Source organism: Corvus brachyrhynchos, unplaced genomic scaffold (genome assembly GCF_000691975.1).
Source record: "Corvus brachyrhynchos isolate BGI_N302 unplaced genomic scaffold, ASM69197v1 scaffold162, whole genome shotgun sequence".
NCBI classification, from domain to species: Eukaryota; Metazoa; Chordata; class Aves; order Passeriformes; family Corvidae; genus Corvus; species Corvus brachyrhynchos.
In genome coordinates this window covers 7,119,683-7,144,157 of record NW_008236696.1, presented here as the reverse complement: position 1 = coordinate 7,144,157, position 24,475 = coordinate 7,119,683, and the positions used below count along the sequence as shown (strand labels likewise).

Here is a 24,475-nt window from a genome sequence, read left to right as displayed (position 1 = left end):
ACTTCTGACTATTAATTCTTATACTACTATTGCCCAAAGGAGCTTCTGTTTCTGAATTTGTCTTCCTTATATAGCATGCCTGAAAACCAGACTTCTCTTGACTTCTTGTTTGGTAAGCTAAGGAGATGGACTGCACTGTAAGGCGTTTGCCAATCCCCCAGTCATTTTTGTGGCTCCTCTCTGAAAGATTGCCAGGTTTTCAACATCCTTCTTTAATTGTGGGCACCACAGCTGGATGGAGTGTTCCCAAAGTAGTTGCACCAATGCCAAACACAGCAGTAAAGCAATCCCTGAGTACAGAGACAGGGAATATCACGCAGGCATTAGAAAGGATCCAAAGATTGCTTTAGACCCTTTGGCCACAGCACTAGAGTGAGAGATGACACTCAGCCAATTATGCATTCAAGCCCTCAATCATTTTCCAGATTCCTGTTTCTCAGCCCGGTCTATTCCATCTGGTACATAGATCTCAGATTTTTAATTTCCTTTACCTGTAGGATCCTGAAAAGAAAAATTATTTGCTACTTCCATTCTACCAGGGGATCCAAACCATGCTAATCTGGCCCTTGTATCACCTGCTAACACCAGCAGAGTGGAGTTCACCCCTTCTCACAGTCACTGCCACACCATTAAGCAATTCAGTGCAACAAATGGATCCCACTAGGAACACAATTATTTGATGTATTTACACTTTAAACCTCTTTACAAATCCCACTTTAAAATTTGTAACTGAAACAGTTGGACTCCATCTGCTATTTCTTATTTGATACTGTAACATTTGAGTTGATGAAAGAATACGTATGGGAGCAAGTTTAAGGCATATAAGAGGTTCTCCCATCAACATTAGTGTAATAATCAACCAGAGGGACTTATTTTTTTTTTTAATCCAACTGAAGCTGACCAAAGTTAATTGCCAAAAACAGTAACAGATGTCTCCAAGTGATACACTGCTTTAGTATGTTATTCCTTATGTATTCCTTGCATATCCTTAAATTGCCTTGAATATTAAATTATTAATGATCATAGCAATCTACTTAAAATATTGATCTAAATTTAGATTTCTTTAGCCTCTAGAACTTCCTCAGTGTTTCTTATCAGAAATCAAAATAAAGACCTAGGAAGTTCTTCAGCTTTGTACCTCTAGGATTTGGAGTTAGAAAAACCCAGTGAGATTTGCATATGTAACTTTAAACCTGATTAATATTCTCCCGAGTACCAATGAAGTGAAAATTATTCCATTACCCAGAGAAAACATTCATCTTTTGTTTATTCATAAGATACAAAACAGGGTCTCTTTGTGCCACTATTATCAGTTTTATCACAACCAGTCAGCCAATTGATGGATTGGATGGATTAATCCTATGGATTATTTACTTTAAACTCTATTATCTTATTTATCTGATTTTCCAAGGGAGAATGTCCTAATCAGACCTTCCTTGACGCACTAGCATTGAACTCTAATTGGGCATTGGTGAGCAAAGTAGCAGAAGCAGTTTTCACTCTTATGAAAACAAGGAATCCAAGCATCCTAAAAGAGATCTGGGACACAGCATTTTTTCAGGCCACAAATCTGCTGTGAGTATTCCAATATTTTCTTACTCTCAGAAAAGCTCTAGGTTATCTTCTGCCGCCCTGGGGGGCAGCCCCGCTCTGCACTGGTTTGGCTGCTGCCTCCCTGAAAACTTCAGATTCCCAGCAGTCAGCTGCCGAGGGAGATGCTGTTCCAGAGTTAAGTTTGTGATTCTACTGAAGGTCATTTTCTCCCCGTGTGCAGGCGAGCACAGCCCGACTGGTGCATTAGAATAAACAGATGATATCAGCACCAGCAACAAATTATCTTCCTAGGCTCTGTAATTTCTGGAGAGTAGCAGGTTGCAGCAAGTCAATTTACATTGAGGATGAGAGAGGGAGGGAAGCAGAGGTTATACTGGCATTAGCAAGCAATTCAGTACAAGGGAAAAGGAACAGTGAATTGGAGCTGGACAACTACACTGTGAAAGAAGCCACTATCTGTGCACCCATATTGCTCCTAGTGAGATACACAGCAAACCAGAGGTGGGGATATGGAGGTTTCACACCTGAAAGGGATTTGTGTTTTATGCTCAAGTGCAAAAAAACCAGAGAGAACATGTGCATATGCATGTAAATGTTTTGGGACATGTAACTGACCACATGAAAAGCAGTTCCTTGCACCAGGACTTGGGGATATGCTGCAGCAGGAGGGGACAACCCACTCTTAGTTTGCTGTTTCCAGGAGAACATTTTTCTACGGCTGAGATTCCAGTCCCAAAATCAGAGTGGTGGCATAACCGCACTCAGGAATCCTTCCACTGCTTCTCTGCAAGAGTGGGAGAGCACTTCTCCCTATATATTTTCAGATGCACAAATATTTTAGCCTGTAGTACTATGAAAAAGTACCTGCCAATAAGTTGGCAGAACTGGCAGAAAGACACGGAAAAACTTTATAACAAAATGAGGAATGGAACTCCACACTCCTAAAACCCAACTTGGGGTCCCAGAGAAGATGACTTGCTCAATTTCTGTGACCCAGGCTAGTCTCTGCTATGTTCAGACAGAGCACACACACCTGTCTGTGCACAGAACTGCAAGATAAGCCCTGAAGTTTATGTAATTTCTCCAGATGAGGTACCCATTAAAGGCAAGTCTTACACCTCTGTTTTAGTCATAGTATCTCTACACCCATTTCAAACCAGCCCAAAAAGCCTGCACTGCTTTTTCATAATATTTTCCTAAGTGTTTTAAGAAGAATTCGTATTTCTTATTGGGGCTGGGGAGCAATGAAACCCTCTGCTGCAATCTTATTTGCAGAAGACAGCAGACACTCATTTCAAAACTAGTCTGGCTTTATCACCACAGTGAAAGATGCTATTTCAGCATTCCTCTGCTGGGATGGAAAGATAAAGCTACCACACATCTCCGTGCAGGTAACTCTTCCTACCTCTAGACTCAAGGGAATTGTTCTTCCCTTCGCATATGTGCTGGCAAAAAAATATTCATTCCAGCACCCTGCAGCTCCAGCCCTGACATTTTCTACTGCTGTCAAGAAAATATCTGCAGATATTGATGAGTTTTGATGTTTCATTCATATCAATCCACAGCTGCCTACACTATCTGATATTAGTTTGCATTTACCCAACCAAAAAAGGAAACTAATCTTACCAGTCCTGAAAGACTTCAGTACAAATGTGAGGGGTAAGTCACTCAAGAAACTCAGAGATATAGAAATTCCTCTAGTTTTTCTATAAGAACACATTTATATTTTTCGTCTAGAGGAACATACAAAATTTAGATATCAGTAACCTTTGCAGGCTACATTAGAGCTAGAGGCAAAAAATTTAAAACCCCCAGCCACTTGCAAAGCATTACAAATATTACTCTATGTTCCCTACATCATCCTTTAGATACTTACAGGTTACCACCTGCTGTCCTGATTCCTCATTTCCCTTACTTGAGAGAGTGCAATGAAAATTCTACTGCCATTCTTTGTCTGATGTTCACTAAAGGTCTCCTAGGGGACATTTGTAGACCCAGGGTTTCACTGGAGCAGGACCAATCTTTCCTTCAAATGATTCAAGGGACTTCTCATGCCTTCTCCTTTCCCCTACTAAATAATCAATTCAGAACAAAGAAATACATTCAATAACGTGACTCAAAACTAAGAGTTCTCAACAATTTCAAGTCAGTAGCATTTCAAATTATAGGTCAGCTATTCACACAGAGCTGAAAGCAATCAGTATAAATCTAGATTATTTTAGGAAGAGTCTGATGTCTCCTTTTCAAACTGCTGGGTGACTGTAGTACAAACAAAATCAGGCTGCTGATTCTCTGATTTAAGAGCTTGCAACATTAGAAATTAAAGAATCCGGTCTCCCGACTCATTTCCATGCCTTTGTACTGCTATCAAATCCGGGTGGGTGCAGCATCTTATCCTTCTAGCGCAATATTTACAATATCCAGCTATTCCTCTCTCAAGCCCTGTTGAGGTTTCTTGATTTTTCAATTCAGTTCAAAACAGGAACAGTACTTTTTCTCTCCTAATACCTGTTAATATTTTAGGCAAATCCAGTTGAAATGGCCTGTGATTAGCTTTCAAGGGGCCGATCCATATATTGTATTATAGGCAAATGACTACATTGCTCAACATTTTAAATGATGCTGAAAAAGAAATCTTAGCAGAGGGAGAAGTCCAAATATTCTCCCAAGGAAACTGGGCTAGCACATTCAAAGCACAAAAGTTTCCATAGCCAAAACATTCACATCTGGATGCTTTTAACTTAGTCAGCATGGCCAGACACCCACTTGTATCTGGGTGTTGTGCAATTCCAGCATGAAACTCAAACTCATATCATGAATCCAGAAGAAGCAGCCTAACACTCTGCCCTCACAACCCTTCTTGTAAATCTTTGATCCTAGAGAACTTCTTCCAGCTCTAGGGTTTGGAATAACTTGTTTTCAGACCAAAGCTGTCTTCTCCAAACCAAGTCCTGTATCCTGGCTGAGTTAGCTGGAGTTAAATCAGCATAAAACTAAAATAGCACAATGGAAAGTCAGGCTTACTATTAAATCATGCTCTATTTTTATCTGGCAAAGCACTTAAGCATGTGGTTGAGATGCACAGAACTTAAGCACATGAGTAAAGTTAGTCCTCTGTTTACACGCATTGTTAACTCAGGGCTTATAAATCAACTGATTTCATGAATCTGGCTGAAATATTGTGATTTTTAAAAGAAAACACACACTGCTGATCTCCAAATATAAAAAAGGGATCCATAGGGTCAGGATGCAGAAGCTTGTACATCAAGCAGGAAAAGCTGAGTATTGGCAGTTGGGCTAAAAGCTCACACACACCTACAGAAAGGAAAAGGAGTGTTTCCAAGTGAATTACGGGACAACACAAAGGAGGAAACAAATTTTGGAGTTAAGCAGGTTCAACCTTAGCAGAATAGGGATATAAACATGGTGGTGCAGGTAAAGCCAAGCTTTATCTAGCCCAGCAGTCTACCATCAACTCTGTCCAAAAGCAGATACTTAACAACCACACAACACAGGCCATGCACAGAATGGCCACAGTCCTCCAGCTTCTGGCCCTTGGCAATTTAGGGACTAGAAGCAATCTCCAAGCCCACACAGGCCCTTGTGTTTGCAAGTCTCTGGTGAATGGATCCTACAGAATTTTGACTCATCCCCTCTTAAAGTTATTTCATTTTGCTATTTCCAGTATCTGTCATCACTTACACAATAAAATAATTTTAAAAGTACACGATTTATTCAATGCCCCTCTCGATCTAGTTTCTTTAGCACCCTTAGCTCTTATGTTGCAAGAAGAAAGGAATGGTCAGTTCCCATTCATCTCCTCCATATCACTCATGATTTTATGATCCTCTGTCAAATGCTTCTTCCATTTTCAAGGCTGAGAAGCATTACTTTATTTAGACTTCTCCATAAAAAAAAAAAAAGGAGAGATTTCATACTTCTAGCTATTCTTACTGCTCTTTTCTATGCTTTCTACTCCTAATACATCTTTTCTGAAATTGAGTGAACAGTCCTACATGCAGCAGCCAAGAATGCAGGAACACTACAGGAAGATCCACATCTCTGTCTCTCTCCTCTATATACTGCAGTGGCATAAGTTTTTTATTTTGCTGTCAATTATTAAAAAACCTCCAAAAATCTCTCTTTGACATTTATAGGACTTCTAGTACTTATCTGACATTTCAGGAAAATGAGCAACCATGACTTTATTAATCAAGTTCCTGAGTACAGAAACCACAGAGAACATAGCAACCTAGAGGCATGAATGGTCAGGATTATTTTCCCCTGTGTTATTTATGTGTATTAACATTGACTTTTGTCTACCATTCTATTGCCCAGTCTCTCAAGACCCTTGAGAAAAGGACCAAAAAAAGTTTAGTTTTCACTGTGATAGTGATTTTTTGGCATGAATGACTTCCCTGCCCTCCCTACTAATGCTTTTTTCCAGATAGGGCTGTTGAACAACATAGTTTCCCCTGCCCCAGAAACTCTACAAGAACTGCCCTCCCCTCCTCACCCCGAAAGGATCACTAAAAGGAACATGAACATTTTCTAGTGTGAAAATTGGCTAGTTACAGGTATCTTTTTCTTCATACCTTGCTGAGACCTTTTCAAAATCCATTCAAAACCGCAACCACACTATATTAGGTGTCACATGCTTTTCCAGATGCTTATTCACTCCTTTGAAGATCTCCAGGGTTTGCAGTGCATGCCTTTAGTTTACAAGGGTCGTGTTAGCACGCCCGCACTATATCGTATTTACGTATGCTGCCACTAAATCTGTTGTAATTTCCTTTCCATTTTTCCTGGTAGAGAAGCCAGACTTGAGGCACCTGCAGTTTTTTTCATCCCTGCAGGAACACTTTTTAGGACTGGTGTTGCATTAGTTACCTCTGCTAGGATTGAGGCTGACTGAACCCAGAAGTTTCACCCCAGAGCAATTTAGAACATTTGAGTGAATATTGTCCTGGTGATTCGCTATTGTTCATTTCATTCACGTCTGTTTTAAAAGCTCTTCTGCCAACAATTCAATTAGATACCATTTGCTGGGCTCAAACCTTGGAGGACTTTCCTACTGGCTGTGCAGGCAGTGCCTCTGCTGTCAATGGGTTTGCTGACCTCCTTTTGCACCTTGAGTATTTGCTGAACCTGTCAGTTCCTGTCGTATTTGAAGGAAATTTGTTACGATTTCCATGGTTTTTGTGAGTCACTCCTCAGACCACTTTAGTTTGTGTTGCAGTAAGTTTACATTTATCTTGTAAGAAATTATATTCCTCTCTGATTTCTTTGTTTAGGTGTGATTTCCACTTTTTTAAAGACACCATTTTATTGTCCCCTTCCTCCATTGTTTAACTGTAGTAACTTTTTGGGGGGTTAGGTGAATTTTGGGAACAGGTATGTTTTCTCCACTATACAGGTACAGTACTTACACTCTTAGTTAATTTTTCCACTCATTAACGTTATTAAAATAAATTAAATTTCTTAATATTACAATGTTTTTGCAATAAAAACTGTCATGGTCTTTGGGTTTTTCCTAGTGTTGCTATTCCTACTAAAGTAATTTAACTGACCATGAATTGGTCAGTATTGTGAAGCCATTCTTCAGTGCAACAGCTATAATTTAAACAAGGTCTTAGCCAAAAATTAATTTTGTCTTTTATTGGTCTGTTTAGAAATATAAATTAAAATTTGCCCTTTATATCCTAAGTAGGATAAATCTTCTCCAGTCTATTTTCTTGCATACTGTCCATTGCCTCTGATCTTTTTAAAGTATTTCATAGATATTTTCACTGCCATGGTCAGCTGTTTAAAAGGATAAGTTTATAATAATGTTTTTCTTGATTTGGCATGGCAACATCCAATCCATAGAGAGTGGGTGGCAAATGATGATACAGGTAATTGATTTATCTTATTGGACTCTGATTTCCAACCGTGAGTCACTCCTCCAATGGCAAAATCTATTCCTGTTATTTCCACATCATGAGTATCCCGGTAGTGCAGTGTTGGTACTGATGAGCTTCATTCAGTAAGATTTCTGTGAGGCCACAACAGTGCAATTCACCCACATCCTTACCTTATATGCATTTAATATTTCTAGGAAAGCACAGATACTTTTCGGTCTTAGTCTGTGAGTGCCTCATTTAACTGGGGATTTGCTTAGACTCTTGGATTATCTGAACATTACTGGTGTCTATTCTGTCCTGCCATGAAGGCACAGAAGGAAATTTGCCATCAGGACGAGTGTGTTCTTCTCCAGGATCTCTTCTCAAATAATTTTGAAGACCCTCCCAGTGTTTGTTTTCATTCCCAGTGCCACCAACCTGGCTGTCCCCATTTCAGAAGACATCATCCCTCCCATCCATTTTTGAGCATCTCTCCTGTTTCTAAGATATCTCTCCTCTTTCTTCCCACACCACTTGCTTAGACACACAATGGGGGTCTCTCATTGTCTGGGACAAGTATTTCTTTAATGCTGTAATGGAGCTCCTGTTCTTTACCATTCTCCCCTATCAAAATGTTATGTTTTGCCTCCTGGACCTCTCCCTTGTGTTTCTTGCTCACACAACCATGACCAGACATGGTGCACAAGGAAGGTCATCAGCTCCTCTCCAGTACCCCCTCAAAGGCTGCCCAGACACCACAAGATACAATGCCTCCAGAGCACAGGCAAACCACTACATGCTCCCTTCCTGGCCTCATATTCCCAGTTATCCATCCCACACAGCACCACAGCCTGCCTCTTCCTCCTCAGCGGGACTGTGGTTCTTCCAGCATGTCTGGCTTAAGTGGATACACAAAGTTGCCTTCTGGCAAAATAGAGAGGGGTCACATGGACAGTATCTTTTGCACACATGTTTACTCATTCAGTCTGAAACACGATTTTATGATTTTCCTCATTGTCTCCTAACTGAAGCACCAACAGCAAGTCAAGCCAATTCTCCCAATCAAATCTCTTCTAAATGTTCATTGTACATTCAGCACCCAGAAAACAAAGCTTCTTTTACCACACACCTAAAACTAGCACAAAAACAGGCAAGCATGTGCTTTCCAGAGAGAAATCTTGGTGCTAATACCTCCTATCACCACAGTCCTCACTTTCCTGTGCTTAGGGAAGTTTTCTTCTATTTAGAAGCCAACCTTCTGGGGAACACAACTGTGGTTTTTGCAATATTTTTATTTTCTAAAGACTGACCCTGTGTTTAATTTGCAGAAATCACATGGTACAGAACAGATCAGGGATTTTAGCACAGAGGCAGGAGGTACCTTCAACCCTTGGTCAATTAAACGTGAAATGTAAAACCTGGCAGGTATTGCATTTAATCCTCTTTGCACCCCTTAGCCCCCTGCCAAGGATCAAAAGTACTTCTCTTCTTAAAAAGAATAAAAGATTTCGGAACACATCATCAACTCCTCCCTTCAGCCCTCAATACTGACAGTGTTATCTCTATACACAAAGCTTCTCCCCCTTTCTCCAACTTGGCAACAAAACCCAAGCTCAATGAATATTTTATGTGTGTGTGGTTAATGGAGCATTCTGGCTCCAGTCCATTAGGAACCTTACACAACGGTGTATTAACTGCTTCTCAATGTAACATATTGAGTCTGTCCAAAGGGGATGTGTGTTTGCCAGTTGAGCCAACACACTATTATTGTCCTGTCAGCCTAGTTCCTGTCTTTGGTTGAAGAGCAGGGTCCACTGCCACAGCAATTTGCCACCATTGTGCTCCCAGCAGCAACCCAAGAAGATTAGCTCGGCTCCAAGCTCTATGTTCCCCTTTGTATTTTAAGGTCTGTATCTCATGTGGGGTGGGGAATGCCTGCAGTCTTTCCCCTTCAAAGATATACACAGGGATAAGCAATCACATCACAGATTAACATAAGGGTGAATATAAAGCAGTTGAGATCTTCAGTTGTAATGAAAAGCAGGCCCCCATATTTTTTCATTAGCTCTGAAACTGGTAACCTTAAAATCCACTTGATTGATTGAAAACAAATGATAGCAGAATGACAACATTTGACAAAGTACTTATTACCTCCTCACTTTAAAAACCTCCTTTGCTCCTCTGGGCCACCACAGGCAGAACACCATCTCCATCAAAACCAAAATCAGCACAAAGATATCTCAACAGTCACTTGGGCACAGGTCACTCCCCTTTAAAGCCAGGGACAGGGTAATTCCACCCTGCACACAGACAATATCCATGGTAAATAGTAAAAAGAAGCAGGTGCTGGATTTCTCAGATGAAGAGCCCTGTGAGAGTTAGGGGTCCAGATCTGAATGTTCCCCTATGCCTCCCAGACAGCTTGTGGAGTGCACGGGAGCTTCCAAAGAGTGAATCATCCCAACCTAAGGCAGATGTCTAGAGTGGGTAAGGTGAATGGCATGGGCTGTTTATCACTCCTCACTGAGCAAAGAGGGAGTCTAGATGACAATCTTAAACTTTATGTCTAAGTTTTAGATAACCAAAATCAGGTGAGACGATTCCCAGCCCCAAGGTTTGCAGACTCATTACCAGGTGAGCCACAGACCCTGACAGACTCAGGGCAGAAAACAACAAGATAAAGAAAAGTGCTGATGTGGAAAGACTGATCTCATTCCTTCCTGCCTGAAAGCAGAAAGAGATGATGTTTCAGAAGGCAAAGCCCATCCCTTGCTCTCACACTGTTGCTGAAACACAGCGGAAGAAAGGGACCACCATTGCTGGACTTGCCGGGGCACTGTCGTGCTTTCTACAACATCTGTATGAGGCAGTCACCACCCACAAGGGGCTTGGGTATTGCAGACCAGTAAGCAAGGCCCAGAGGAGGTAGGGAGGGTCAACTGGCCAAAAAATACGTGAAGTGAAGGCTTTCAATAGGTAGGGATCACCTCTAGACAGATGGTTCCTCCTCAGCCAGCAGTGTCTGCACACCCATGACTTACCCAAAATGGGCAGTGGTGGAAGGGTCTGGAGCTGAAGGATGTGGGGAAATGTCTCAAGGACACACAATTAAGGGAAGCTCCATGCAAGCTTTGAAGTAATTTCCCATTGCAAGGATTTGGAAGAAAAAGCAGTGGTTTCCCCGAATGCCCTGACAGGATCACCACGTCTCATGTCACTCTTGAGAAAGGACAGGCACAGCACAAATGCAATTAAAAGCCATAAATCTGACTGACCAGAAGCTGAGCTGCTCTGAATACAGCTCTGAAGTCAGGTTGTTTCTCTGTCCCAGAGGCACAGGCAGCAAATCAGTCATCCCACCAGTAGATAATCCAGTTACCAGCCCTCCCTCTTCTCCCTCCCAGATCCCTCAGCTCCCCCCAGCCCCTTAGCGCTATCATCAATGGAAAGTTTTAGAGAATTAGCTGAAAACAACCAAAGCACCTAATTGACTGAAGAAGGGAAATGGCAACTTCCATCATCTCAAAAAGCTGCACCTTTCTCCTACTCATCTCAAAGCAGAATAAAGGAATTAAAAACACAGCCTGGGGCAGCCAGCAGAGATTTACAAGAAGCAGACATTAGTTCTAACTCTAAAAGCTGGGTGTGTGCTTGAGCCAGGAGGAGCAAACAGAGAAAGGGAGCAGAAACATACAGTCTTTGCATTTAAAGAGGAGGAAGGAGAAAGAAAAAAAAGAAAAAAAAAGAATCAACAACATTTAAGCCCTTCCTAATGAAACAAAGATCATCCTGGCAACATGAAATGCTACCCTACATTGTTTATTTATCGACACAAAGAAAGAAGCAAGTTGGCACCTCAGAGGGTATTAAATCCTGGTTTTTTGCTGACTGAATGACCTCAGCTGAAATATTTTCCATGACAAGAGCCCAGAAGACGCTGGCACAGTGTCAGACAATAAGATTTTCAGAGTGTATTTACATTCTATCCATGGCCCCAGGCTGTTCCAAACCCATAGGCAGGTGCTGCCTTTATCTGTTCTTTGCTCACCTGGCTCCCTAGCAAAATGTTCTGAGACCTGTGGCTCAGCTGCCTTAACTGTTTGCTGCCTGGTGCTCAGAAAGCTTCAGAGACATCTGAAATCCTGGCAAACAGAGATGGAGACACTGTTTGCCCCTCAAAGCAGACCACTGAGTGGTGTGTAAGGCACTCTTGCCAAAAAGTAGAGGGAAAACAATGGTGATGCAATGGTAAGAGACAGCTAAAAAACAGATTAATTCATGCTGAGAAAAGTGATGCTTTTTAAAAAAGGAAGGGAGAAGGTGGTTCTTTCAAGGATGCACTGCATTTTCCATGACTTGGGATCTTTAAACTAGGTCTGTCTGCTCTAACAAGCAACAGTCAAGATCCTGAAGAAAACCAGAGGAAGAGGGTCACAATTTTACAACTCGAAGCCTTGAAGTCTGTGCAGGACAATATTCCACTGTCAAGCAGAATCCCACATCCGTAAAGCAGTGGACAAAAGGGAGGGAAGCAGGCTAAGCCACAAAGAACCACAGTGTTCTGCCTTTCGTCTCCATGGTGCAAGCTCCCTACATTGCAGGCTTCCAGCTACATTCTCCCCTGGACCAGCTCCTGACCTGGTCTTCAGCAAAACAATCTGTTCCATCCCTGCGGTGGAAACAGCCTCCTCTTTGCTCAGTTTAATTTGGCTTCTCGTGCACAGCTCCTCTCTCTTGAGTAATAAGCCTCCAGGAGATACTGTGAGAGGCTACGCCCTTCATACCGCCCAACCAGGAAGAATGATAATTGCACTTCTAACAGCACCACGTACAAGGCAGCCACCAAGGCAGAGGAAGCATGAATTAAAGCAGGATGAAAAGGAGGGGCTTTACCCTCTACCTAATAAGGTATTATTCATGCTTTTGGAAAGCTTCCTTGCAGAGAGATAAAACCAGACATAATGGGTATTCATAAGCAACTGCCTCTGGAAAAGGAAAGGCCTGCTTGCCATCTCACCCCCATTGTCAAGCTGGACTCACCTTCAACCTTCCCAGCCTTCAACTCCCCTTCCCTTTCCTACCTTCTTGCCATGTGTCCTTGTTTAACCTGTTTTGTACCCAAGTCAGCTCCCCCTTGCCCTCGTGCATGGCTCAGGTCTGACTCAAACACATCTTCCCACCAGTTCCTCCAGTCCCATCACCTTCACCCAATCAAGGAAAATTTATTTTTTCCTTTCTTTTTCCCTTTCTCTCATTCCTGTCCCCCCCGCAAAGTTCTTCAACTCAAATTCACTCCAGGCCTCTCCTGTGTGCAAATCATTTCCCTTTTCATACTCCTCCTCCAGCCCACACCCATCATGTCACCCCACATCCGAAAGGATGCTGACATCTACTAACTGCGCTTGTAACTGTATTTCTGTATTTGTCTGGCCTCACTTTTCACCCAGGAAACAAAAATGTGACCTTACCCTCCAACAAATTTACCATAATAAACTTCCACTCATGAGCCCAAAACAATGGTGAGTTTTAAACAGCTTCACAAAGTAAATTATCCACTGCTCACTTATATAACCTGTCACTGTCCTTTTCAATCCTGTCCAACAGGTTATCACAGTGCATGAGCACCTTTCAGCCTTTGCCATTTCTGAAGCTGTTCTATGCAGCAGGACTATGTTCTATGGGCAGGACTTGCCACATCGGGAAGTGCAGCTCCAGGCACAAAACCAACCAAACAAAAAACAAACCCTGATTAAACTTCACAAGGACTTTGGGTGCATGGCAAATGGACTCCTAGAGGAGTTTTCTAAGAATCCTGATAAAGGTAAACATAGCAATCTCATCAAAGTCACAGCAATTTGGATATCCAATGAGCTAAAGCCCTTTGAAAGCTCTGTAGGCATCTTCAGGTACTAAAATGCCTTTGGAAATAAGACATGGAAACTGCAGCTAGTTATTAAATGTTTAACCAGGTCTGTGGACAGCTCTTTGGTGCCTATCCTGGGATAGGATCAATATGCACACACACACACTAAGACCACCACACAAGTAGATGTACAGAGAACTTTTTAAAGCTGTCCCTTCCCTGGCTCTGCCCTCACAACCATCATTACAGACTTGTTTAAGAAACAAACCACAACAAACAAACAGACAAAAAAATCCCCCAACAACCAGTCAATCAATCTGCAGACCTCCTGGGATGAAATAAATAAGCAATGAAGAGCTCCTCTCAGCTGGAACAGCAAGGATAAAAATGAAAGAAAACAGAAGACTAACCAGGTATCTGCCACCTTCCATTCTCAGCAGGAGCTCCGAGTGCTGCTTGCACTCAATGTTGCTGCACTGTCCAACCCAAGGACATCTTTTAAACAATGTCTCACTGATAATCCTGTAAGGATTTTCAGCTCTGTCCTGCACAGCATTTTAATTACTCACACTGTTTCATGAGCTCAATCATTTACAGAAGGTATTTTCATCCCACTAACTGTAGGTTTCCCAGAGGACTCAGTACAGTATTTCATGTCCTTGGTGCTATTAAATGCATTAGGAAAGCATCCAGACTCCAGAAGTCAAATTTTTTTGTGCATGCATATGTTTTAGGAGAGGAAGAGGGCAAATCAGGTAAAGGAAAACTTTTAGGCATTAAACAAAAAAGAAATTTCAACTGTTAACTTCCAATGGAAAAAAAAAAATCCAACAGACAATATTTCAAATAATGTTACAAAAGACTCGTTGAAGTCAGCAGCAGGTCTGGAACCTGAAATCTCTAATGCTAATAGCATGCAGGTATACCCCTGCACTGGGAAAAGCAATTTCGTTAGTTAGTAGGTAAAGGTTATATCTGTATCTCTAATGGCACCCAGCCTAGGGAGCAATTCCCAGCCTCCCAGGACAGGTAATACAGAACATCTCCTGCTGAGACTGCCCAGGGCCAGCTTGGCTCTGGAGCAGAATGGCCATGCCCACAACATGTGGCACTTGGCCTTGTGGCCATAAGACACAATAGTTGCGCTTGTGTGCGTGCTTGAAGTCAACACACTTAAAATAGTTTGGGAGTTTTGTGGCAGCTCACGAAGGCGATGATTTTCCTGCCTGGCACTGAAGGGCTGTGCTGCAAGGCCTGCAGGAGGAGGGTGGTGGCAGGGTACAGCCAAGGGCACAAGGTCTAGGATGGCACAGAAGGGCTGCAAGGGGCACATGGAAGCCAAACACCAGTGTTGTGCTACCCTATGGGAGCAGTCCTGCAAGCTGTTTTTTGGTGGAGTCTGGCTGGTTCACCCCAATGCCAGACACAGAAACGGGCTGGGAGGCTGAGATTTCTGTTATTGGTGAGCCATGACATTTACTGCAGGCTGTCACCTTAACAGGCAAACCATGAGAGTCAGAGACCCACAGCTTCCAAATGCAGTAACTAGAGCCAGGTATTTTTAAGGAAGGAAAGAATGGAGGTTTCCTAGTGTATCTGTATAGCATATCTGAAAGGTAATAATTCCACGGTACTGCATTCCCTGGAGTGGTGGTAACGTCAGCTCTTCCCTCCATGCCAAGGAAATTTAGACACAGCCCAAGGAGAAAACTGCAATTCTAGTGGAAAAAGGGCTGATATCTGCCAAGTCCTTGGAGCTCACCACATTGGGAGGGGTATGGAGATACAGCAAGTGGGGGATCCTATAGCCCAAAGGAGAATCCCTTTTTCCAGCCCCTTCCTGTCTTGTACAAAGTGCTCTAAAGTGAAGATAACGTTCAGCCTTGTGTTTCATGATGCTGCAATGGTGGAAAAGGCTCACAAGTGCTGTCCCACAGATGAAGGCACATTATATGAGCTGGGTAGAAGTAACCCTCAGTGCAAATGCACTTAGTTATGTGAAAAGCAGGTTTGGCACTGTGGCTCATAGTGGGGGCCGTGAGCTGATCAGCAATAAATTATTGGATTGCTGTACCTCAGCTGTGACCTTGAGTCTTCAGGAAAAGAAGTCTCCACAATTGTGATCTCTGGGCTATTGTGGTATGTAGATCCCAGGAGGCAAGTCTGGTTTACTCTGGCTCTTAGCAAACAAGAATCTGCATCACAAAACCCAATATCACAGTTGGAATTAACCACCGAGCACCTTACTAGTTATCTCTGCAGACATACCCAGGTGAAATGGCCCAGTAAAGCCAGAAGACCCCTACCTGCATAAGAAATACCCATGCTGATGAGAATTGGCTGCTCATGACATGAGAACATGCAGCAGCTCTTCCAGTGCTGAAGAAGAGACATCCTCCAGCAGCTCCTTTTGTTTCTCCTCATAAGTGTTTTTCGATGTTAATTAAAGGTGATGGGTCTTTGCACTAGGTGGGAATTAAACTCAGTGGAGTTCCACTAGCCAGAAATAACAATAAGGACAACACAATCCATTGGGAATTTCTTTTGATTTCAGGTGTGTTTCCACTCAAAAAGGTGACATGGATTGCAAGGACAGGACCACCCAAACCAATTACCTCAAATACTGTCCTGTCCTGACAGCAATGGTATCCTGAGAGAATTCACTTTCACTACCCACAATCCTGCACCCTGGAACTCTCACCTGGCACATCTGACTGAGGTGGACCTAGGAATATTCTAAAAATGGAGCTTTTACATCCCCCGCAGGGGTACAAAGCACAGTGCAAACGGTGTGACTCAGATACTGCCTGGAACATGTAATGAGGATATTAAACTAGATCGTCGTTTTATAGGTTACCTTATTTTTAATTGGGAAAAAAAAAAAAAAAAAAAAAAGAAAACACAGAAGCCAACCAACCTACATATTTGGCCTTCAGATGAATTTTTTTGTTTTACGTGACAGCTTTTTCCTCTACTTAAAAATTTGCATAAATACTGTCAAGACAGGACATGCATGGTAAAGAATATGCAAAATCCTGAGCTAAGCCCAGCTGCCTCTCCCACTGTGCTGTGCCAGGACAGAGCAGCGGGGCTAGTACTGGGAGCAACCCCTCTTTCTCCATGCCACTAGGTCAGGGACATGGTCCTGCTGGCACAGAGCCCTTCAGGGAGCCTTTCTTGACAGACCCCACACAGAGAGCCCAATTTGGGCTCACTCAGCCCTTTTCCTGTAAGGTCACCATGGTGGTGAAGGGGGATTAGCTTATTTTCCTGTGGAAATTGAAAATAAGAAGCTTCAATGTGACCTCCCCTGCCAAGAGGGGAGAGCAGGCAGGCAAAGCACAACAGTGAAAGCCGAGGATGCTGGAAGGGACGTGAGGTTGTGTTTACCCACACAAGGGCACCCTGCAGAATTTCACGCAGAATTAATTCAGCTCGTGCAAACTCCCGTGCAGACACTTACTTGTGGTTCAGGGAGATTTATCTCTGCTAACAGGATTAGGAAAGGTTTAAGCTAAACCAAAAAGAATACACACAAGCACATTCACAGCTTAGAAAACAAACAAATACTGAGCAAACCTGCCTTTAGACATGGCCAAAGAAACCAGAGCTCCCTTCCCAGAAGCCCTCGGCACAGAGAGCATGTTATCTAATGCCATCCCTCTTTGCTGCTTTTCCTGCTGCACCCCTACCTTACCACCCACTCAGAACAGAAAATTGCTGCACTTTACACCTACATGCTGCTAAATAACTTACCTCACTCCAGAATTTGGCCCAAGTAGCCACAGTGGAATATGAAGAGGTGTGCAAAACAGCTAAGAAAATTTTTTTTGTCCCTCTAAGAGGGCAGTGGGCAGCAGAGTGTTTCTGTGCTGTGAGAGCCTAGCACTGTGCTGCAGTAGGAAAAGACAAAGGCAAAACAGAGCTCCAGCTGCTAGCCCACATGCAGCACAAGGAGGCTACTGCTCAAACCAGATATGACCAAGACTTCCAAAACCCCTATTGGTGGGGAGCACTTCCCATTTAAACAGTCCCTTTACAGTGAGGACATTTGCACACATTGAGAGGGCATTTGCTGTCTGCCCCAGTAGTACTGCTGCCATCTGTCCCAAGCTCTGTGGAGGTACAATGTGACCCAGCAGGGAAAGCAAAGTCTGCTGCATCCTCCTGAAAGGGCAGTGTGGATCTCCATCTGCATGGTGTGGTTGCTTTGAGATGGAATTTGGTTTGTACTTTGGGGTAATAGCAGGAGTCCCGTGATGTTCATTCTGGAAAGATGAGGGTGTTGGGCTTACATTTTTTCCAAAAGGTTAGGAGCTGTGGTGAGCCTAATAACTCTGGCATGTCAACCTGTGCTACCCAGGGGGAAGAGCACCACCTTCTGAATTACCAAGTCAAATTGACTGTAGCAATCAACTTCTCCTTCTAAGTCCCCATCCAAAAACAAACAGGCCCAACCCTGCTTAACTTATGAGATCATAGCCCAAGGCAGTGTAGCTCCCTGAGACATCACTGCCTCACCCATCATCTACAAACATCAGTTGTGCAGGGATGGTATGGATCTCTCCCAGATTTTACATACATAGAGATCTCTGACCAATGACATTAGCCCACTAGGAAGTGCCTGCAGCACCTTTCCAAGGTGGTAGGCAACCAGCAGAGCCATGGAAATAAGGACAGAGCAATGGAATCATCAGGAACATGTCCTTTGTGGATCTCTAATCTCTCCCGGCTGGCTCGGAGTGAAAGCCTCTTGCCCAAATTGGTGTTTGTCATTCAAAGTTGCCTTTTGTGAACCTTGCCACACCAATGCTTTGCTGCTGCTCCGTTCTACTCTGGGTAACATATTCATCTTCTCATCATCACCTTAGAACCTATTTGCATTGTTAAATTGCTAAAAGAAATTGGTTTTCCCTTGATACCTTCAAATCAAAGCTGCTGGAGCTGAAGATGTTTCTTCTGTTAAGTAATGTTACTAACCCTTAATGGGTTTCTCAAATGAATAATCCACACATTTCACTTCATAAATCATAGTCTTACTGTCCTACAATTCATGCCTGGCTCATCACTGAAGCAAAAATTTCTCATTGACATGTTCTTGAATCTGGCCTTTTCATAGCATTGGTTCTCTGACATCAATATAGGAACCTTCACCAATGCTAACAGAACTAACTTTATTGATCAACACCTTACACATGGCAAAACAGAGGTATGACAAGCTGCAGAGGTTTGTGACAGGTCAGGCTGTGACTCTACCTGTGCCTGATATCAGAAGGTCTGAACTCTGGACCCAAGAGAGCTCTTTAACCACTACTTTCTACCAACTTTTTTTCATGAGATGCTTTGCAACACAAATCACATGAAACAGAAAGAATAGGAGAAGGAGAACTCTTAATCTCCTAAACAGAGCAAAAGTGTTGTAACTGGTACACTTGATAAGCATTCCATAAGTTGCATCGTCTTGAGTGTTCTGCTTGACAGCCTTGATCCTGGAAATTAGTTCCATTCAATAGTTTAATAAAGAAAATCACATTAATTAATTGACAATGTGTATACCACTTTTGCAGGCCACACAAAGCTAAGATGAGCTGACATTATATAGAAGAGAAGACTAAAAGTCAAAATTATCTTGATCATTTGTGAAAACTGGGGATGGGGGGGTTTAATTAGTAAAAATCAGTGCAAGATACTATGATTGTAAAGGAATCCTTCCTGCCTGCTCAGCACAGGTAAGCTCTCGACTGGTGGATTGCCTGTAGCCTCACTCACCCTTCAAAAAATATGTGGACAGATCACAGAGTCCAGGGAAAAATCAGAAATATGGGAAACACCATCTCCAGCAAACACACGAGCTGGGGTGTTTAGGCAAGGGGAGAGCTGATTAAATGGAGCAAGCGGGATGTCCTCAACTGTGTAAAAGGCTATGCAAGAAAAGGCTTCCAATCAGCCCTTCTTCAGTGGCTGTATGAAAAATTCACTTTTGATTCCTAGACCTGTTTCTGTACCAATTGCATACTTTATGGTTAAGAAAGAAGCTTGAAATATAATTTAAGGGTAATCTAAAGGTTAAAAAAAGTTGAAGTTAAAAAAAAAAACCAAACTGAAAAAAGTTTGTCTTATGTCATGATTTGGCTCATGCTGGATGGGAAGATCCAGGATTTTTGATCACCATTTGGCAATACTTACTTGCTTCCCTAAAGGGTTTTTAAATGGCACCAACATTTTATCAGCCCTGTGTACCTCCTCCCATTGTCTGTGTTTTCATTGACATGGGCATCTTGAGCCTTGAGCAGGTTTCCAAAGCACCCAGGCTGCACAGGAGACATGGAGCCCCCTCTCCCTATTTTATGGCAACTCAGCATCAAATTCCTCCTTATCTCCCTGCAGCACTTTCTAAAACTCAATCTGACTTGCTCTGCAGTGACCTATGTAGGTCTTACAGTGCTCTTCACCTCCCAGATTTCACTCTCTGTGCCTTGCAAGTATCAATACCCAGAGTAAATTTTCCCTCCAGCTAGGAGCTTGGCTTTCTGTCAGAGCAGTCTCATTTTCCTACCTTCATGCACACTTGCATTTCCTTAATCAAGAGCATGAACTTCCATTAAACAGGAGAGTCTAAATGACAAGTGTTAAAGCAGTTTTTTAACCTATTCTCATTCAGCAGGTGCCCTACTTCCCTGCAGACTGGGCACTGCCTCCAGCCTACTCACAAAATTGTGCCCTTACTGACACCAGGATCTCATTTTTATCCTGATTTCCAGCTCCTTGTAGACAAAATAAAAAAAATAGCAACTTGTGTGCATCACATCTAAAACCATGTGCATAAGTTCAAAGATAATTAGACTTTTAGCTGCTAAATGCTGTGCAAAGCACACATTTAGCAGCTAAAACTGATTTTAATCTTTGCTTAATTCTTTTGCCAGAGAGTCCCATTCATAGTGAGGTAGCTGTCTAAATATCTTGGCCCTTTGGGGTGAGGAGACAGGGAAGCCTCTTGCAGTGCTTGTGCATGACCTCAGCTGGCTTCTCCCACCAAGAGCTGATTCCAACTTATTTGGGGCAGAGGATGCCAATGGGGCTAGGCCCCCAAGGAAATAGTTTATCTGTGAAGGGCAAAAATTCTCTTTCCTTGGTTTGGATAGCCCGTTGTAACAGAAATTTGGGTAGAGAGAGTAGCCAGCTTAATGCAAAGTAACAGCCATATTAGTAAGGAGGTACGTGGATTTACACCCCATTGCCTTCACACTGGTCAGGCATGAAGCCCTCAATCACTGCATCCTTCACCCTCTATGACAGTAAAAAGAGTCTCCCCTTGAGTCAAAAAGGGGACTGAACAGCCAGAAGACAGCTGCAAACAGTGGGACAGTCACATGACTATACCCAAAACTCTGGGGTTTGACTGATATTTCTTCTTTCACAGCACCTTGTCTAAGCTTTACAGTCTTAGAAGTGCCTGCTGGCATTATAACTCCTTAAAAATAAGTAAACAGAACACTTTTTTTAATCATCTCAAATTATCTTCTGTGGAACATGATTAGACATTAGTGCTTTCTACATCCAGGAGTGTTCACACATACACACAAAGGGGTGAGGCCAGGACCCATCAACAAAAAATTAATGAATCTTCCCTCTGCAACAGGCAGTACCCTAGGCCAAGGTCCATTTACCTCAGTGTCTTAATATCCTCCAATATTTAGGGAACTAAGACATTACTCTGTAGTCAGATGATACTCATGCATATGGGATATGTAAGGCACTGAGATAGGAAGGAACCAAACAAAAGAATTGCCTGTGCCGTGATGAGAAAATATCCTTTGCTCCTCCTCAAAAAGGCTGGTGCACTCCTCAGCTCCAGACCAAGGCTAATTATCATTTAAGGATTAAAATGCTCCTTATGTTTTGGATTTTTTTATTTTTCTTGACCAATTTCTCTCTTACTGGCCCTCAGCTTCTAAAATATAGGAAGTGGCATAAAAATTGCATTATTTTCAATATGTTCCTGACACCTAATCAGGCAAGGGTTTCCATTACAATTGCTGGCTAGTTCTTTTCGCCCTCAGAGCCTGGGAAACCATGGTCTTGTGCGAGGAAAGGAGATGAGAACCATGAAACAGAGCTGGGAGAGGACACAAATTGCAAGAGACATGTGGAAAGCAAACAGTCGCTACAAGACAAGATTTTCCTTTCAGGCCTGTGTTCAGATGGTCTAAATTGTCAGCCAGTCCCTCTGCCAAGTATTTCCCAATGGGTGGCTCTCAGTGGCTCCCTGCTCGACACCATGCTGAGAGACTTACAAAAAATTCAAAAGCCTTACAGACAGCAGGGAGTTTTATTTACCTCCCATTTACCAGGGCTGCACAGTTAGCTGATAGACTGCACAGCACTTTGAACTGGGAAAGCTCTAGACAGAGGAGTATTAGAGTTAGTAATGAAAATTATCATGAAGAAAAGGCTTTTTAAATTTTCTTTCAGGGTCCCTATAAATGCAATGCCTCCAAGTCTAAAAGACTGCTAGCTCACACAAAAATTATAAAAAACTGCTCTTGAATAAAGAGTCAACAGGACTCAGAAATCACACCTAAGAAGAAATAATACAAAGGCTTGTCTAGAAACAGATATAAAAAACAACAACAAATCCATTTGGGATCCGTCAGGCTTGCCTGCACGCCTTACAGTCACCTTCCTAGGAGTTCACACCCACACTACGATTATAAAAGCCTGCTTCAAAATCAAACAAAACCCACAGTGTATCACAAGACAGGTATAAAAGCATGACAGTTTCATCCTCAATATTGTTACTTTTCCCAGTTTGATATACCTTCTCCCAGCTTGCTCATCCAAGAAATTCTACCCTTTCCTTCTGGAGTAAGGCTGGTGGTTGCTGAAGGCCTCCTACAGTTCACCAATGGTCTCAGCACTTGCAGGATACAGCTTCACATCAGTGTTCTTGGCTGGAAGGATGAAATTACAAATAAATCAAACCACAACCAAAAAACCCCCAATCCCTGGCAACTCAGAGGCTTACAGTCATTATATTCATCTGCAGGATGTGAACTTTCCGTGCGCTTACTGATTTCTCTTATTAAGCAATCATCAAACACTGATAGGAATTTTTTTGCAGGAAATGGGAGTACAATGTGTTCATAAAAAAACCCCCCAACACCAATAGAGCAGGCAGCCAGTACATGCCACTTGACATTTCAGGAAATTAAGTTATACTGTGGCCCCAGCTTATAAGTTCAGCAAGACCCACGAGAGAACTCCTTGGAGACCTGCTGTGCTTTCATTTCAACAGTGATAGCCACACAGGCTAATTGAGGGCAGGAGCCACGTGTGCTCTGTCACAGCCATCCTGCTGCCCTTCCTCTCTCCTGGCAGCTCCTACACTGCTCACAGTCTGCCTACTCCAGCCAGCTTTCTCCTTTAGCTGCTGAGCATGCTCTTCTGGGGGTGAGGAAAAGAAAAGAAAAAAGAGGAGTTGCCAGGTAAAAAAAATCCAGTGAAAATAATAAATAAAATTTCAGAGAAAACCTCATACCTCTGTCAAACAGACCTGACTGTATTTTTGGGGTGTGAAGTTCAAAGCCCAAAGCATCTCACCCCTGGATGGCAGATCACATCGGAGTTGCAGGTATTGCAAGTACAGACTGGAGATCCAGGGTCAGGCACTGAAGCTCACAATCTGAACAGACTTACAGGCTGGTTTTGTCCACATCATTTCCAAAAGGGCAGAAAGGAGGAGGTTGAGCAACAGCAGTAGATGGGCCAGCTGTATGGGAGATGGAGAGACACCCATCCTGGAACAGCAGGAGCAGCCACCAAGGCTGGCATGGCTCAGCCTATTCCTGGTGGAGTTTCTGCTGATAGAAAGGGAAAAACACTGAGTCACTTCATAAGGAAACATCCTCTTCCTTACCTGAGACAAGGCTGAAGCTGGGTGCAGAAGCTGTGAGCTGCCACCTGTGGGCCTGTGTCCCCACAGGCTTTCACCTGCTGTGGTAGCAAGAGAAACACAGCTATAGCAGAGACAACACACCCCTCCTTTATGGGGAGGACAGAGAAAAGGGATGGCTGGGAGTTCCTGGGGACTGGATCCAGACAGCCTCTCTCTCAGGGGAGCAACACATGTACTCTGATGGTTGAAATTTGCTTTAAGCGACCAAGAGCTGCACAGGTACAACTCAGTTCAGGTCACCAATGCTCCTGGAGCTCTCCACACGTTCACATCCAAAAGGCTCAGATGATCTTTGAAAGCTTGCAGGGTTGCTGCCAGTACTGCTACTACTCCCAGTTAAAGGCACCTCTCAGGTGTTACATAGGGAGCCACATTCTCCTGTCCATTGTCCAACCTGTGCTGAGGGTTTATTTCAGCCCACTGAAGCGATCAGCTCTTGCAGGATGCGGCTTTGTACTGATTTGGGAAGAGCAGCTGCCTCACTACTACACTGTGTAGGCAGCCTGGCTAAGAACAACTTCCATACCCAGCTCAGCCTTCCATCTGTGTGTGACATCAGGCACACAGACAAAAGGAGTCCTAAGGAGCAAGCTACCTGTTTGAGATCACCCAGCTGGTCAAGGGAGGATCAGGAAGCAATCAGTGCCTCCCAGTCCCCATCATCCTGGCAGAGCCCTGCTCCTGAAAGAGGAACGGTCAGGGATGAATCAAACCCAGCACACACTGCCCAATGAAGAATTACGAGACTATAAAGCAACCCAGCTGCAGACCAGCCTAACAGAGGAGCAGCCAAAACCTTTTGTGGAAGGGCCACTGAGAATCCCATCATATTCCGACCCTGGTAATATCTGCTTCATCGCTTGCAATGTGATCGTACAGAAAAGTCATGCGAAGGTAAAACACTTAATTAAAACACTAATGCTGCATTCACCTCCATGTAGGCGTGGAAACCTTCAAGTTTCCTTTTTATTATACGGATGGGATCCTGCTTTTCATTGGCACAATGGAAAAGAGCCGCAAAAATTCCACATGCACAGCATCAGACCCCGCGACCAGCCTCAACATGCAGAGCGTCAGTAATAAAACACACCCCTACAGGGATTTAGCACTTTGGCTTGTGCTCAGCTGGGGGACTTGGGCAGGACTTTCACTCTTCAGACATAAAAAAATATTAATTATAATCATCTCTGTCATTATTTCAACCACCGCACCCCCCCCCCC

General features: G+C 43.1%; 1 long non-coding RNA gene across 2 annotated transcripts in view; it reads right to left on the bottom strand.

Moving 5' to 3' along the window:
- LOC108444885 overlaps window positions 1-24,475 on the bottom strand; it is a 63,121-nt gene that overhangs the window by 10,864 nt on the left and 27,782 nt on the right. Inside the window, exons 5-7 of one of the 2 annotated variants that reach the window (XR_001859604.1) lie at window positions 22,838-23,159; window positions 22,118-22,250; window positions 3,431-3,625 (exon numbers count right to left, since the gene is read on the bottom strand). This is a non-coding gene — a long non-coding RNA (uncharacterized LOC108444885). The remainder of the gene's footprint in view (window positions 1-3,430; window positions 3,626-22,117; window positions 22,251-22,837; window positions 23,160-24,475) is intronic. The other variant, XR_001859603.1, reaches the window with a different exon arrangement.